This window comes from Ambystoma mexicanum, chromosome 7p, assembly GCF_040938575.1.
Source record: "Ambystoma mexicanum isolate Mex_15411 chromosome 7p, UKY_AmexF1_1, whole genome shotgun sequence".
Lineage (NCBI taxonomy): Eukaryota > Metazoa > Chordata > Amphibia > Caudata > Ambystomatidae > Ambystoma > Ambystoma mexicanum.
Genome location: NC_090939.1, coordinates 750,277,906 through 750,295,809, shown reverse-complemented (window position 1 = coordinate 750,295,809; position 17,904 = coordinate 750,277,906).

Below are 17,904 nucleotides of genomic sequence, written 5' to 3'. Positions count from 1 at the left end.
CTCCAGGACGGAATAATGAGTTTCACTGGGAGTCAAGGTACGGGAGAGATAGGCGATGGGGTGTTCTAACTTGTCGCCAAGTTCCTGTTTCAGGACTGCCCGGATGGCATAGTTCGAGGCATCAGTATCAACAAAGAAGGGTCGGTCAGTGTCGGGTTGAGCTGGGATGGGAGCTTGTGTGAACTCCGACTTCAACCATTGAAATGCCGAATCTTGGGCTGAAGCCCACTGAAAGGGGTTCTCTTTCTTTAATAATGTGACAATGGGTTGCACAATCTCAGAGAATGTGGATATACATTTCCTGTAGAAATTAACAAGCCCCAGGAAGGATTGAATTTGTTTTACAGTGGTCGGAACAGGCCAAGATAGAATGGAGTCAACCTTGGAAGAATCCATTCCAATCCCCTTTGGGCTAAGAACGAATCTGAGATATGGAACAGTTGATACATGGAAAAGACATTTCTCGGGTTTGGGCAGGAGCTTGTGTTCTCGTAAACATTGTAAGACTGCCCTTACGTGCTCTTCGTGTTTCAGATAGTCCTTGGAGTAGATCAGTATGTCGTCTAAGTATACAATGATGAAAAGGAACAACATATCAGAAAAGACCCGATCCATGAAACGTTGGAAAGTTGCAGGGGCATTAGCAAGTCCAAAGGGCATGACCAAGTATTCAAAATGGCCAAAGGGTGTTGTAAAGGCTGTTTTCCATTCATCACCTTCTTTTATACCAATAAGATGGTAGGCACGCCTGAGATCTTGTTTTGTGAAGATGACTGCACCTCTCAGTGTTTCCAGGATGTTCGAGATGAGAGGCAATGGGTAACGGTCCTTGAGAGTGCATTGGTTAAGGCCACGGTAATCCAAACATGGCCTAAGCTTCTTGGAATCCTTCTTAGGGACGGAGAAAAGGGAAGCGCCCGCTGGGGACTTGGATGGTCGAATAGTTCCATTTTCCAAGTTGGTGTCCAGGTATTCCTGGAGGGCCCTTTTTTCAGGTTCTGAGAGAATAAACATTCTTCCGAAAGGAATCACGGCTGAAGGTTCAGTGTCAATGGCACAATCCTCAGGTCTGTGGGGTGGTAGAGCTTGAACAATTGCTGTTGAGAATACATCTGTGTATGCCTGGTAGGCCCTGGGAATCCGGATAATGTTAGAGACGGTGACCGGAATTTGCTGAGTTTCTTGAGAGTCTTCAGAGGAACTTGGTAAAGTAATTGGGGACAAACAGTGGGACATACAATGTTCTGAACCAAGAAATAAGGAGCCTGCTGCCCAGTTGATGTAGGGTTTATGCTTCTGTAACCAGGGCATGCCTAGAACCATAGGATAGTGGGCAGAACCTATGATATCAAATGTAATTCTTTCTTGGTGGTGGTTTATAGAAAGAAGAATCTGTTTGGTTTGAAGGGTTATGGGTCCTGAAGATAAGGGTCTCCCATCAATAGCTTCAACAGGTTGCATAGTCTCTCGTGTTTCATGGGGGATGTTGTGACTAGTGGCCCAATCATTCTCTATGAATATGCCCATGGTTCTGCAATCCACTAATACCAGGATGGGGTACGATTCTTTCTTGGAAGGCGATTGGAATGCCTGTAGAATCACAAGATTGTTTTGTCCAGGAGAGTTCAAGGAAGGAATTGATGAGGAGCAGACACCTTTCTCCCGAAACTGTGCCCCACTAGGATCGGGAGCTGGCGTTTCCTGAACGCCGTAGTGGAGCGATAGGGCACTCTCTCACAAGGTGTGAGTCCAGTGTGAATCCGGCGCATCCTTTCTTGTGGGGTAATGGGTCCACACAAGGCCCCCAGTTGCATGGGTTCTGGATCCGAGGTTGGAGAAGCTTTGAGCTCTGGTCTGTATGGATGGTCTGTGGCAGCCTTTTGGGATGTTGACTTAGCCTTTCTTTTCTCTGCCTTTCTTTCCTGGATACGAAAGTCGATTTGTAGGGAGAGGTCCATGAGGGCCTGGAAGGAGCTTGGGCGAGCTACCCTGGCTAACTCGTCCTTTATTTCTTCATTTAGGCATCTTTGAAAGAGGGTGAAGCTGGCTTCTTGGGACCAATCAGCTTCTTTTACAAGTTGTTTAAAGCGGGTCACATAGGTAAGCATATCCTGGGATCCTTGTTGAAATTCAAGTAGTCGTTCTTGAGCGCTGAAAACAAGCTCTGGACGATCAAACATGGCTTTTAGGGCTTCTGCGAACCCATCATAATCATCCAGGAGGGCGTCACCCGAATTTACTAGGGGGGTTGCCCAGGTCAAGGCGTTACCAGTGAGGTGTGAGATCATAAACCCCACCTTTGCTCTTGGGGTGGAAAAGTAGTAGGGCTTGAAGGTGAAATGCACCAAACATGAATCAAGGGAGGCACGAATGTTCTTTGAAGAGCCATCATATTTGTCCACTACTCCTGCCAATAAGATACTTTCTTTAGTAGCAGAGTCATGAGACAAGACTAGCTGCTTTAAAGCAGCATTCTCTGCCTTAAGGTTCTGGACTTCAGTGGTTAATTCCTGCATACCTCGCATGAGGTCTTGAACCGCGGCTTCCATCTCTGTATTCGTATCGTTTTTTAGGCGTCTCAATCTGTCACAAGTCTCTCCCCTTCTCACCTGTTTTTCCTTGCTTGCGACCTTCTTGGATGATTTCTTTCGCATAGTCCGGGATTTGTATAGATCCGTGTGCTGGCCTTCGGGTTCCAGCATGAGGATAGCAGTCCTACACCAGGAGGCGTTCAGATGTCCAGGACCGGGAACCAGGAAGGAAACAATGTCCAAGCTCGGAGGCCCGGAACGCTGTGACCTGAGCGCAGGCGAGGATCCAGGAAGGAGCTTGAAGGTAAGTTCGAGGAAAGGAAAGGAAGTTGATTCAAGGAATCGGGAAACAGGACTCGGAAGGAAGCCCCTAGTGAAATCCGGCAACACACGTGAGACTACTCCGAGTGGTAGCATTGAGATGCGCAGAGCCGCGGGGGCGTGTCTGTTTTGTAGAATGTTGAACGTAGCGCGTAAAGACTGGCAAGCTGCGTTCCGCACCAAACGGCCATGTTGGAAGGATCACGGAATTCAGTCCTCTATGGGTTAGGGACCATGAAGTCCAGAATAGACGCAGGCAGCGGTTCATGACATTCTGCATGTCTAATGTTGCCGCCACTGCTTGCGTTCCTGGATCTGTCCGGGCCAGAATGTCGAAGAGGCGCTGCAAGTTAAGTGCCGTTGAGCGCCTCAGTATAAACCAGCCAGATCGGGATGAATAATGGATGTCATGTACAGGGCCAGCCAGAGGGCAAGCACCTTAGCAAATATTTTGACATCACAGTTTATCAGCCAGAGGGGCTGGTATGATCCACAATGTGTAGCCGGTTTATCAGGCTTCAGCAATACAGAGATGATTGCCTCACACAGCGAGGGGGGAAGCCTACTGACTGCGCATGTCTCCTCCCATACCTCAGGTAATCGTGGAGCCAGGTGTCCCTTATAGCATTTATAAAAGTCGGAGGTGAGTCTGTCAGAACCAGGGGCCTTTCCGGCTGAGAGCCAATCAATGGCTCCCAATATCCCCTCTTTAGCAATAGGGTGACCCAGTATCTCTCTAGCTTTGGCAGATAACATGAAAACGGTAGATAATCCAGAAATGACTCGACATCCGACAGGGGGTCGTATCGTTGTTTGCATATAATGATTCATAGAAGGAGCAAAATTCCTCATTTACTTCCGGGGCAGTATGGGCCAGTGTACCGTCTGCCCTCTCGATTAATGGAATATGGAGGGCACCGTTTTCCTGCCGGACCAATCTGGCCAGCAGTCTTCCGGGCGCTCTCCTCCTCCATACTGTCTGGCGGCCTGAGGTTCATCCAGGAACTTGTGCTCCTGGTCTGCATGTCCCCGAAAAGTGTCGAGAACAGCCCCTATCTTGCCCAGTGTAACGATGGATGGAGAGACGGCATATTGCCCTTCAAGTTGGGCAAGTAAGAGCTCGCTCTCCTTCATGGCCCTAAGGATCGCACCAAGGATCCCAGTTTCCTTTGCCAGGGTTGACCCCACGTATATAGGCTTTAAAGGCCTCCCACAAAGAAGAGTGAGAGTACACCGTCCCAGCATTGAACTCAAAGTATTCATCAATACCTAATCCGAGCTCCGACTCAGAGACCGGGTCCAGCAAAGCATTTGGTTTCAGTCTCCATGAGCGCACCGTCCCAGCCCCCTTACCCCAGATCAACGAGATTGTGACCGGGGAGTGATCCAAGAAGGTCCTGGGAAGGATCAACATCTGTCCGATACACCCAACAAGTGCCTCTGAGAGTAGCCATCTGTCAATTCGAGAATATGAGTTGCGCACCATCGAGTAAAAGGAGAACTCGCGGGATAATGAGAGTAGCAGTCTCTATGCGTCAACCACACCCAGTGAAGCCTGTACCTCTATAATGGTCTTAGTTGGTCTGGTCAGTTGACGTGCCTTGGAACTGGACCTGTCAAGGTTGGTCTCTACTATGGTGTTAAAATCACTGCCCCAAAGTATAGGAACCAGAGGGAATTGGGTCAATAAGGAGGCAAGTTGGGAGTATAATTCAAGGTCGTCGACGTTCGGGCCGTATATATTTAAAGGTACCACCTCCCGCCCCATCAAGGTCCCGTATAGGAGGACATATAGGGGTCCATATGTGACACTTTGTGGGAGAATCTGATGGATTTATGAAGCAGAGTCATCACTCCACGGATCTGAGTGGAGTAGGTAGATTAATAGCGCTGTGTGCCCCATGACCTTGCAAACCTGTCACAGCCCCCAGCCAGTGCGTGTGTCTTTTGCAGAAACCCGGGCTATTTGGCGTTTGTGCTCGTTAGAGCCTCCACAACCTTTGATAGTGGCTAAAACATGATGAAGAATCTTCGATCAAACAGTAAGCAATTTCTCTAAGGAATGCGGATTGTATAACACTTGAGCTGAGACTCATTATTTGACAGAGCCCGCCCTGAAGAAGAACCTGCAAGTCCGAAATGCATCGGCAAGGGCCTCTGCAGATCACTTTTGAATAAAAACAATTGGACTACTCACAGTTTTTGGACATTTGGAAAATTATTGAACTTCTTTTTTTTTAAAGAAAAACAGAACCATTGAGTGCTTATGATTTATTTGAAGTAGTATTTACTACGTACCGGGCCGTCTCCATGCTCAGTGAGAGTTTCACTGAGCACCCCTTGCCCGTTCTGCATAGAGCTGCAATTTGCTCATTTTGACTGGGTTGCCCAACCCCCTAACATTCCAACTCATGAACACCATACCCTCATCCGGTATCTAGTCGGTAGACATATGTTTTCTGAAGTCTGGCCAAGCCCAGAAAAGGAGGTCTCATGTCATAAGTGAACCAGGGAGAAGGTTCATCTCGTCTGTCCAATCGCAAGCCAAGCAACTTTTTAACTTTTAATCCCCTCCCAATCAGAGGAGTGCAAACCAAACTGCCCTTCAACCTAACATTGCATGGGGGTTGTGCGCTGTCCCAGGACAGCCTTAACACATACGCGAGACATAAGGAAGCAAGTATAATGCACATTTGTGGCTTATCAAATCAACATTGCAGGTGACAAATATATACTGTCTGTGGAGCCCCCTCATCAGGGTACTGGCCGAAGCCCTAATCTTGAGGGATACCAGGAGGGAACCAGTACAGTGCAACGGGACACTAACAATCAACCGGGAAAGTGTTCTTCCAGGGAGGCTTCCTCCGGGATGGTAAAAAAGTAGACCTTCTCAGCATACTCGACTCTGTAAGTTTAGCTGGATACAACATGGAGTGTTTAACCCCTATCTCACAAAGTTGTTTCTTGGCAGCCAAGAATGACCTGCCCTCCTGCTGGACAGCAACAGAGAAGTCTGCATAACGGTGGATCCTAGTAGAGCCCAGCAAGAGCTCTCCCTTGATTCTTGCTGCCAGCGAGAACGCATCCCTATCGCGGTAGTTAAGCACTCTGGCAATAATGGGCCGGGGGGCCCAGGCCTGGGTTTCGCTGCCGAGGATCGATGGGCTCGCTCAATAGCGAACTGTGGTGACAGCGGGGGGCCCTCCAGCAAAAAGAGGAGGATGCGTTCCACATATTCCTCCATGGGCATGTCAATGTAATCTTCTGGCACGCCAATTATGCTATTATGGATTCCAAGTCTTCATTTTTCTTCCTAACGGCGTGGACTTGCCTGGACAGGGAGGCGACCTTGGATCTGAGTGCAGAAATGCTGTCTTTGGTAGAGACCACCCTAGCCTCCACCTCAGTGACTCTCAAGTCTGTCTTTTCCATCAGGGCCTTGAAGGAGCTAATTGTCCCCCTCATGTCATCCAATTTCGTATGCAGTGCAGTGAAACCTTCCCACATGTATTCCATCATTTTCTGCATTACAGTGGGTACCCCGGACGTTGAGGGAGGGGCCTCCACCTCTGCGTGTGTCTCAGAAGGTTTTGGCGCAGCCTTGGCGAACATGTTGATTGAGCCCTGTTTTCTGCCCGCTCCCTTAGTCATAGTGTTAAGGATTTCAATCAGGCGACACACCTTGGTCGAGACCTAGTATGCGGCGCACACCTGAAATGCCTATCTTCTTATATTGATTCAATATTTAGATGTACACCACTCATATCACACACCCTTTTCAAATACCCGGGTCACCATAGACCATGAACCAGGCTGGTTGGTAAAATGCAACATTTATTTATTTATTTGAAAATTCAAAAGAAATCATACACTTTTTAATATGGTGCAGCCATCACCAATGGGGCGATAATTACAATGAGAATGCGAGCAATGCACTGGGTTTAACTTTCTAGTGGAACATATACACAGCACAACAGAATAGGAGCACTTTTGGATTTAGGACAGATAGCACCCAAGTTAGAATTTCCCCCTGCAATGTTTCCTCAACCCACAAATAATCGATTCTGAGTGGATAAACAGAAGCAGTAGGTAATCAGGAATGAGAAGCAAGAAATGAAATCAAAATCTGAACTTCATTCCCTAAATAAGAGAGAAAAACAGATTTTAAACCCCTTTCAATGTTATAAAATAACACTCGGAAATGGGACAAATAAATAATGAATGTGTGCTAAAAACCTTGAAGCAAATATAATTCCTCACTAAAGCAACAATGAAAAGACACTAATAATCACAAAGAACGGATTACCAAAAGCATACAGTTCAAAAATTAGTGGCAAGTTTAAAACATGTTGCAGAAAAATGACATGTGTGAAAGTTGAATTTCTTCCATTCCCGCCCAAAATTAACCAAACAGTTTTTTAATAAAAAACGGGTGAAATACACTGATGGTTAGGGGATAGAGGCATATCTCAGGTACAATATGGAAGTGAAAGTAAGTCTCTAGCTGGTAACTTGAGAGAGAGATAGAAGATAGAGTGAGGTTCGTTTTTAGGAAAATAGAGCAGTGAAAAGAGGAATCGGCTTTAAAATTGAAAGGCAAATCTCACTTATACTAGATTTAATGGCTGAGAAAAGAGGAACGCCAACTGTGAATATCAACAGTTACGCTTCAGATCTAACTGTTCACGCAGTGTACCCCTTTTCTTAATGGAAAATTAATTTATTTAAACACAATATCACTGATGACTTAGGATCTATGCAAGACAGAAATGAAGAGAAACGTGGCACTAACACTAGAAATCAATGGCAAGGTTGCACAGATCATTCAGACAGTTTTACAAGTCAGCTGGGTAAGGATGGGATGACTTAGAGAGTGGGATAAGGACCAAGGCAAGACAAGATATACTACGGGTTTCTCTTGGGTGGTAATACTTACAGTCCACTTTTAGTTTGGGGTTTTGGACCATCAAGGGTTCTGGTCACTACCGGCAGGGCGCCTGGAAAACAGCTGGGCAGTTCTGGTCACCGGATGGCACTTCTGGACTGGCAATTCTGGTTACTGGATACTAAAGATCAGTTGGATGGCAGGTTTGCCGGATGTATGCAGTTAGTGGGATCAGGATGCTTCCCAAAAACACCACAGCTTTCCCCTATGGTTATTTGGGGATTTTAGTGGGTTTTCAGAATTGAGGCCTTGCTGGGGCAGGATCAGCAATGCTTGGGTTTTGCAGTGGGCCCTGGAGTAGGTTCAGCAATGTCTTGGCCTTGTAGTTGTGATCTGGAATCTGGATGGATGGAACAGGACGCCGGCGCAGGAAAATCAGGAAGAGTGTGTGTGTGTCAGGGACTCTTATTTATAATGCCTCGTGACATCATCAAAGTATATTACTGGGACAGGCTTAACACGCCTCTAACAACGGGATTGGATAAGGGTGATAGTCTCAGCCTCGCTCTCAGCTGGTTGGATTTTAGGAAAATTATGTCAGATTTATGAGGTGAGTTTTACAATGTCCAAAAACCTCCCACAGTTACTTTAACTAAAATCCGATTTTGCCACAAACATACATTTATACAATTGCAAACTCTTATCAAATTATATAAACAGGTTACATATTTTGTGCAGCACATTGCAGTCCAATATTCCAGTCAGTGAGACCTTGTTTCGCCGTTCTACCAGTTTTTCGTGCTTTTCAATGGTATTTATATTACTCAAAATTCTAGAATTTTATACATGGATGTGGATTATCATTAGGGATGTATGTACAAAAATTCGCATTTGCAACATGGATGCTTTTCTCATAATCTGACAGACTTTGCCATTTTTGTCCCCAAGGTGTCAATGAATTCTACCAAGTCTTAAAAGAAAGCCCATAAAATTATATTTAAAACTGCAAACTTTTTACATTTTTACTAATTCTTGCTGCCGAGATAAAAAGTCTTTAAAGTTTATTAATAAAACAGTCTTTGGAAGCACATGGCAGTCCTTTGTCCTGCACTGGACCATTCTTTTCTTTTTCAGCTGTAACCAACTGTCACTTCAGCCCTGCATAGGGTGTGGGGTTCCCAGTTTGATTGAAGGTTTTATGGCCCCCTACACTTGACAGGTTAGTGTCCCAGGACTTCTATTGTCCCAGCCTGGAGCACAGACGAATATCTGACGAGCGTGTGAACTTCCTTTGTCCTGGCCCATTCAAAGTTTTTCAAGCTGGCAACTATCACTTTCGTATCCTGGAAGATTATGGGGTGTCTCCCTCCCTAGGGGGAGGTTTCAGGGCTGACAACTGGAATAACTGTTTCTTTGGAAGCTTGTGAATTCAGCCCACGTGTTTTAAATCTTTATTTTCTTATTTTGGGTCCTGACTTAAACCAAATCTGTGGAATAAAAATACCCCCTGTGTGTATTATCATCAACAACAAACCCCTTCACATTGCTAGGTAATGGCAGACTTTCCTTCAACAGTTTACTTTTTAAATAGGCATTTTTCTCCTTTAATTTTTGCAAAAGGCCATTTTTACACATGTGTTGAAAACTGCTAGCATTTCCATTCAAATTCGATTTTGCCATCTGACTTCCCAATATTGCCTTGCAGCCATAGTTAGTTTCTTGTACCCAGCAGTCTGTACAAGGCAAAGGTCTCCTGGAATGTGCATGTGTACAGAGCTATGATTTCTTTTCCAGGGTTCATTCCTTTGACACTTTATAGCACAAAATAAAGTGTTTACCGTGCACAGCAGAAAGTGAAGTTTCTTGTTGATTTCTCTCAGAGTTGGTTTGACAGGGCCTGTCATTCAAGGATTATGCCTGGTTTTGGTGAGGCACAATGCAATATCCTGGGCATGGTAGGGCCTTTTTAATCACAGTAGTTTGGGACAGAACAGATGGAATTAGCGTCAAAACAGTATTTTAAAGGGTGAAAAAGTTTCATTTTGAAGAGGAATTTGGGGTTTTCAGCAAAGCAGTGCTGCCTTTTCACTTTATTCCCTTTATATGTTTCAGAACACACTGGCATGATCCTTCAGTGTGTCCCCTGGTTCCATCCTGCCTGAAGAGTGCTTGGCAGGACGGTGCAGCCATCTTTGTGTTGCTGCAGAAACACAGTTTTGAGGTCCTGGTGCGCACAAGAGCCAGCGCAGCCATATTGCTGTTTCTTGCAGACAGGCAGCTTGGTAATGTGATGAAATGCTGTTGAGTGGGTCAGTATATCCCACAATGGTGTTGTGGCGCTTCCGTGTACAGAGATGGCAGAGAACGGAACAGGGAGCCAGAGGTATTCCACAGACTAGTTAAGGCTGCAGGGCCAGCGAACCATCCGCAGGGTGAGGCCAGCTTCCAAGTTAACTAGTCCAGCCCAAGACAATCATGGGTAATGTGAATTATATGATAGTATAGTGTAGGGGCCTCCGTTTGGAACAGCCTCCCTGCCACTCTGAAACTTGAGGAGAACCATCTCCGGTTTAGTAAGCACCTCAAGACCTTCATCTTTGCTTCTGCCTTTGCCCCACTTCTCCCATGCTGATCTGTTTTCTCTCTCTGCAGTATGCACCTGGCCACCCTCTGTCCCCCGGGCCCAGGTACCTGCTCACCCTGCCACCCTCCTGCACTGCCCCCAGGCCACCCCTTGCACTGGGGTCTGTATCTGTAACCATACAGTCCCCACCATGCTTTTCTTTTGCACTTATCAGTTATACCCTGTGGTTAAACCCAGCACTTGCCCCTTGCTGGCTGCACTAATGCTGTTTATTGCCTTATTTATTAATTTATTTAATTTATTAATATTTATCTGTTTCTACTATGTTCCGCACTTTCCCACTTTCCCACTTCTCCCCCCTTCCATGCTCTTTTCCCCTTTTTCCCTTCCCATACACTTGCACGTTCTCAATGTCACCGGGCCTAGTAAGATCGTTGTTTTGTTCTCCCCTGTTCCCCTCCCTTGCCTTGTCGTGCTCTGAAACACTTGTGTATGAGCGCAATATAAATAAAATATCATATCATATCAGTATATAGGTGCAGAGAGTGATCCGCTCAATATATCAGCCCACTGCCGCAAACCCCTGGGACCCGGTGGGTCAGAAAAGTCCGTAGGTAGCCGCTGGTGGCTGCATCCGATCTCAGGAGTCAGACCAATGTAGTAGTGGGTGCCAGAGGCAGCGAGGGCATCACCAGCGGGTTGGAGAAGGTTTATAGAGCCCAGTCTCTACACCACAGCCCCAATGTGGGATGATCCTGGTGCCCTGCCATCAAGCGTAAGCTAGTTCAAGAGCCATTATCCCCAGGTCCAGGGATCTACACAAACCCAGATGGCCAGGGGTTAGAGGGTATAGCAGCTGGCCTCAAAGGCAGTCCCAGGTTGTGAGAGCCCCTATGAGTGCGGGGGTGGAACAGGCTCCCCGCCACGTGGGTCCGAGGCCGAGGCAAGCGGTCACAAAGCACTCACCGAAATTGCTGTGTAGGTTCAGCCTCCTGTCCTCACCGCAGCGTGTGGGCTGTCAGCAGGACCATTCCAGCGATCATCAAAAGAGCTCCAGGGGCCCCAGGAGAGGGGGTCAGACTTTAGATGGGTAGAAGGGCCTGGGGACCACAGTCAATGCAGTCACAGCAGCAGGGCAGTGACTGGGCCCCCAGAGGAGGAGCCAGCCCTTAGTGTTTAATAAAGAAGGTCCTTGTGTCCCGCTCAGCGGAGTTTGCAAAGTTCGGGGCACAGACACCAGCCACCAGCACTGGCTGCCCCATGATGTAAGGTGTGCTCCCCCCACAAACGACCAGCAAGGCGGTGGGGCGAGAAGAAGCAAAGTCCAAGCAGCTAGGCCAGAGCCCCGGGTGCCGCGGCAAACCGCCACCAGCCACCAGCCTCCACCAGTCTCCCAGTGGCGCTAGTGAACACTTAGATGGGGGGTGTCAGACCAGAGGGCCAGCACAGCCCAGGAAGCATGAGCGGCCGCAGGCAGTGATCTGGTCCAGGTGCTGAGCCGGGAAGCGTGTGATTCCGATCGAGTCGGCCGATGCAGGTCTGCCCAAAAGCAGGGGGCTCGGGAAGGTGAGTGAGGGTGCCCAAGGTAAGGGTAAGACCACAAGGATTGTGAGCCCAGAAGTGCACGTTAAGGAATGATATACGCTGTGTGAGGACGCTAGGCTGATGGAGCAACAAGCTCACATGGCCATCTTAGAACCAGCACAACAGCGCTGCCGATGAATAGTCTTTCTTAGTTCCAAGTGAGTAGTCTCCATACACTTACTCTTACTCTTATTCACTTGATTTTCCAATGAAACCTATACCATAGACAAATAAACAGCGATCAGTTACCTGCTGTTTATGCATTTGTTCACCCTCCCTTCTTGCTAGAGTGAGTACAAATATATCTGCTTACCAATATACGTCTGTGGCTATACAGCAATGCTGATCAAGATACATTTCATCAATGATAATTCCGTCCCACAAATGCTGCAAACAATTTTATACAAAGAAGGATACCAGGGTTTTTTGCTTGAGGGAGAGGGGCATACCTGGTTTATAATGCTACAACACCAAACTATCAAGGCCTTCTACCTCTAAATTTATGTGGATAACATTGGTTAAGCCTATATATCGATGAAGGGTCTAGTAAATATGTTCGAGGATATGCTAACAGGGTCACCTATTTGCAAAGGAGAATACAAACTTTACAACTTCACCCTCTGCATACACCTCTCAAACTCTAACCAAACACAACCACAAACCTACAACACAACAATCCACACAAAGTTCACTACACTGCAACACCAAAACAAAACACACATGAGCCACCACAGCAGAGCACGACGTCCCCCAACAGTCTAACACCCCAAGCCCAGCCAACGGAATTCCGGGCCGAGGCCGCCAACAGCACATCACTGCTCTCTTGCACTTCATCTCATCCCACTAACTCCCCACCCCTCCCCTTTTCTTTCAGAGCCGCCAGAGCACCAGGGGACCACTCTGGTGGTGATAGTGCGCGGTACAAATATCCTTTAACATTAACATTCCACACTAATACTTCAACAATTCTATTTATTAAATGTATCACAAATAACACATTATTAAAAACATCAGAAAGTGACCAATGTTTTCCACATAGAGTTAGAGGTAGAGGGCCTTGATAGTTTGGTGGTGTTGTATTATTAACCAGGGATGCCCCTCTCACTCAAACAAAAAAACCCTGGTGCCCCTCTTTGTATAAAATTGTGTTTGATGTTTAATTTGATCGGTATTGGATGTTGTAGTCTTACAAGCCGGTGGGCATACTCGATGGAAAACTACACTAAGGCAACAGCAAGTCAAGCACGGTATTCTTACACAAATGCAGAAGCCCACCAACAGCATTTCTTTGGCACCTCACTGCCAAAATTAATAAATCGTACCCTATAAAACTATTTAAGCATTTAACCGTACTGCATATAACATATTTATACTTTTTTTTATTACTGATAAACACCCTTTAAAAGCTTCACAAAGATACACCAATGAGTTATTGGAAAAAATGTAATATATTTTGAGTCAGTGTGCAGGACGTATGGTTGACTGGAGTAAAATGTGCACAATGCTTGTAATTAGAGCGAAGCACCGAAAACTCAGGGTTAAATCCTGAGAGGCCCATCATTTTGTATTTGAATAGTTCACAGATATGCTCCCGATCTCTTCCTTCCCCTCGGCAGAGAAAGAGCTCAATAATCTATTGCCTAAGTAGGGGAGACATTATACAAGCAGGCACCCAGCTCCTTTCTCCTTCTTGAGGACACAAGATTTGGTTAGTCAGCATCAAGCAATGAGGAATATTTTCATAGGCACACATCTCTTTTCTGGTTGCTCTGGAGTCAGATGATGAGGAATTACGGCTCTATACATTTCCTGTTTACAGACTCTTAGCGCAGTGAGGCGATGAGGGATAGGTGTTATAGTTTTGGTAAGGAAAGAAGGTGGGACAATCTTACATCATCCACTAATGTTTGGATGAGTGCTGCCCCTGAATGAAAAACAAATAAAAAGTGCTGTAACCCTACACAAATGCAAATTCGCACCCGGGGAAGGGCTGATCTGCTGCCTGGAACATTGGATGAAAGTATGTATTCTCCACCTGCTGTTCCAGCCACCTGAAGCCCTTCCTTGTGTGGCGCCATTTTTTAGTTTTATTTTTATGTGGGGAGGCAACAGGGAGGCCAAACAATACCACAGGAAAGGATTATGGCCCCGGGGGAGGGGGTGAACATGTCCGGTAATGGCCAGCAAGATCAAGCCATGGTAGGCAGAGTGAAAATATGGGTATCGGGACTTGGCTTGCACAGCCGATCTCCTGAGGGAAGAATACAAAAAATTGAAAAAAGATGGCCACCGCCATAGGGAAAAGAGACTAAGCCCATTTTCCATTTCCATGGCCACCAAAGTGGCATCATTGTCACTGTTAAACTTTCATAATGCTGCAGCTGCACTCACAAATCATGCCAGCCTTTTAACATACCATGAGAATTGTTTTAAAATGTTCTGACTGTACGGTAAAAAATCACTTTACTGAAATACAGTAAAAAACTGTTGTCTTGGGGTGAGAAAGTCAGCACCGCTGATGCCAACATCGTTCACATGGGATGCATAAAAGGGTCAGAAATTACCCTTTTGTGCATCAAAAGGATATTACAGTAGTGTGATGTACATTATCAATTTGCACCATCAATGAAGGCTTGGAAATGAGTAGAAAAAAATACACAATTAGAGCATCTTGTGTTTTTCGAATACCCCCAGCAGTATTACAGAAATACCACGCCAGTTACCACAGGGTGAGTGGTATTTCTGTAACTAGGTGTATTTTTTTTTTAAATTCCTCCTATGCTGGTGGTAATTACAGCAAGCAGATTTCACCCAACAAACTCTTTCCAGACGGTAATGATGCCCTAATGAAATTTGCATGGAGTAAGTCTTTTTTCTGAAGCCAAAGTAATTGTGCATCACATATATTTTACTTTGTATCTTTGCACAAATCCGAAAGCCCCCACTAGACAGTACTAATATTTTTGCCATGTTTGCTTCACCAACCTTCAACCTGAATGAAAAATGCAACATTCGCTTAGGAGTAATATGTAGAAGTTACTAAGGAAAGCAGAGTGCAATGGGAGACTCAAATGACCTTGTTGGCTTGAGGGAAAACATACTTGATTCTATTGCATTTTCCCCTGTCAAATATGAGCAAACATCTGGGACGGCACTGATTTCCCAGTGGCGGCTGAAGTTTGATCCATGATGTATAGGGCAGCATGGTGTTGAAAGCAGCTGACAGGTACAGCAGAATCAAAACCGAGAGTGAAACCCTTTTCATAGGAGAGGATATCATGCAAGACCAAACCACCAACGCTGTGCATTGACCAGTGCAAAAACCTCATTAGAGGTATATGCAGGGGTGGCTTGTTTATAATGAGTGGTTGGGTAGTGACCCACCCGAGCACCGATTATGGAGGAGCCAGCTCCCCACAGAACAGCAGAGAGAGAACAGAGCCCAGGAGCGCTCCCTCTCTCTGCCTGGAGGAATCCTCTGTAATAGTGCGTGTCCAATTGGCCATGCCTGGTTTGGGCGCACATCTCTCCCAGCCAGGCATGGCTCATTGTCCATACTGACAGGTTTCATTTTGTTTAAAAACATTTTTTATTATATGTTAATGATGCATTCAACCTTTAATATGATGAAAAGCATAGAATAAAACAAATCCAATCTGTCAAAAGAAGAAAAGAAATCAACAGTACATAGATAAAATACAGAGGTTAAACCCAGATAAAAAGTCCAGTAAAAAGAGAACTTCAATAGAGCATCATACAATAAATCATTAGTTCACCCTCATAAAAAATAACTTCAATTACATTCTATAAAACACAATTCAAGAGGCATTACCACAGTCCTAAAACATGTGTAGGTACAAAAGCCACAATTGCCTCATTCGTCTAATGCTTTTTTAAAAATCCTAAAATTCCAAAAATTAACAACAGAGACTAACAATCAGACAGATAGTGATGTTTACAGTTGATCAGCACCCATTAGTAGTGGGAAAACACATTCAATTTAGGGATTTTATAAAACCTGTAACTGCATTACTTACCATTGAAGTGGTTCGACCAGATAAACAAATAGACCAAACATGATTATCCTCAAACCCTGTAGTTAGATGTTGAGTTTTGTTAAAGAATGAGGATCGCAAGCCTGCTAATGCAGTACATGAAGTCAACCAATGTTTTAAAGATTCACACTGTCCGGCTAAATTACAGAAAAGACATAGAGCTTGAACTGATGGAATAATGCCATATCTAACTAGTACCTGCTTAGTAAGAATTAGATTCCAACTAAAACGAAAGAAATTGGATCTGGTTAATTTGTCAGTATAAATACTGAGGAAGGGTGCTCAAGTTCCCAATTTATTGTGATCACACTGCAAATGGACTAGTGAAGGATAAGAATGCATAGATTCTAAGATGTTGATCCAGTCTTGATGGTAAAGAGTTAATTTTAACTTTTGCTGTGTTACACAGTAATTCTATGACAAGACTGGAGGCGAGCATTATGCTTCAACTTCTTTAATTTACCACTCCTCAGCAGTTTCAACAAACTCAAAAACCATAACAAAAACATTGAAAACTGTCTGAAACAGACTTTTCTTCTTTTAAACTACAATTCCCATAGTCTCTGTAGTCCATCTCACTCCATGCTCAGCTTATGACCACATCCTGTCCCTGAGCTCCCCCACTTCTTTTACAGCTCTTCAAGCAGATAAGTACTATTCTTTGTTATCTCCCTATTATATGTGGATAGATTAGTATTGCAGCGTATGTAAAGTAGTTTTTATGTTTGACAGGCATTATAAGTGTTTGACAGTAAGAACGTGGAAGCTTACAGTGTCATTTCGTCCATACAGAGAATTGAAATAGCTAGCAGCCCAGCGGCGCGCCGAATAAGGTAGACGAGCGTTCGGAGCTCGTTTAATTTACCGGCTTGTTTTTACGAGCAGACTCCCCCACGCCTCGCGAGCCCCGTGCCGTATGTCCGGCACTTTAGGGGATTTAGTCGCAGGCGGGGGAGCACGTGCGGAGGAGCATACGTCCGCTAGTGAGTTTGAGCCCGGCATTCGCCCCGGGTACTGCCGGAGGTGGCTGGGAAGCTCGAGCGCCATACAGCGGCCCCCTTCTATCGGGAGGCAGAGCCAGCAAAGAGCGACTAGCGGCCCCCTCCGTTGCGTAGGCAGAGGCAGCGGGTGCCTGCTTCCGTACGCGCATTGGAAAATAAATGCGACACGGAGCAGAGCACCCGTATTAAGCCGGGCCCAGCGGTGATCGTAACATTTATCATCAATGCTACAACCTCGAATTTAACATTCTACTGAGAACCGGAGAGCGCGATCCAGCGCGTGTGCAACAGGAAGAGTCTCCTAACAAGCACAACAAAGGATAGCCTCTCGAGGCATTCAGCTGCATTAGCAGAATAAACTGAAGATCGTTTCCTCTCGTTCAGAGGCACTACAGAAAATAGCCAATATCAGGCTCCCATAAAGACTACCTCCCATCCGGTGCTGCCACCAAGAAATAAAATAAAAAATAAAAATATACAAAGATTAAATAAAGATATTGCATCGATTGAAAACTCATAGAAGGGTCACTAGACTAAGACCCCAAAGCATCTACAGTTAAAGGGGCGTGCGGAGACACCCTCACGGGTACAGCAGGCACTCAGCACCCACACAAGATGTCGGAGTTTGAATGGAGTGATGAGGAGCAGACATCTGATCTAGCTGCCAGCTTCAAACATGTGCTAGGAAGCTCACTGGTAGATGCGGTGGCGCTAGGGGTGAAGCCCCTGCAAGACAGGCTGGAGTCCATAGAGGCGATATTACACCAGCCTCTGGATATTACCGGAGGGAGAGAGAGCACACGCCCGCAGAACCCTCAGAAGCAGGGTCATTGGGGAGTACCAAGGCCCGAAAGAGGAAAGCCCCTCTTGACCCACAGGGCCCTTCAGATGGGGCGAAAGAAAAGGCCCCGGAGGTCGTCGACGCATTCGCAAAGCTCCGAGA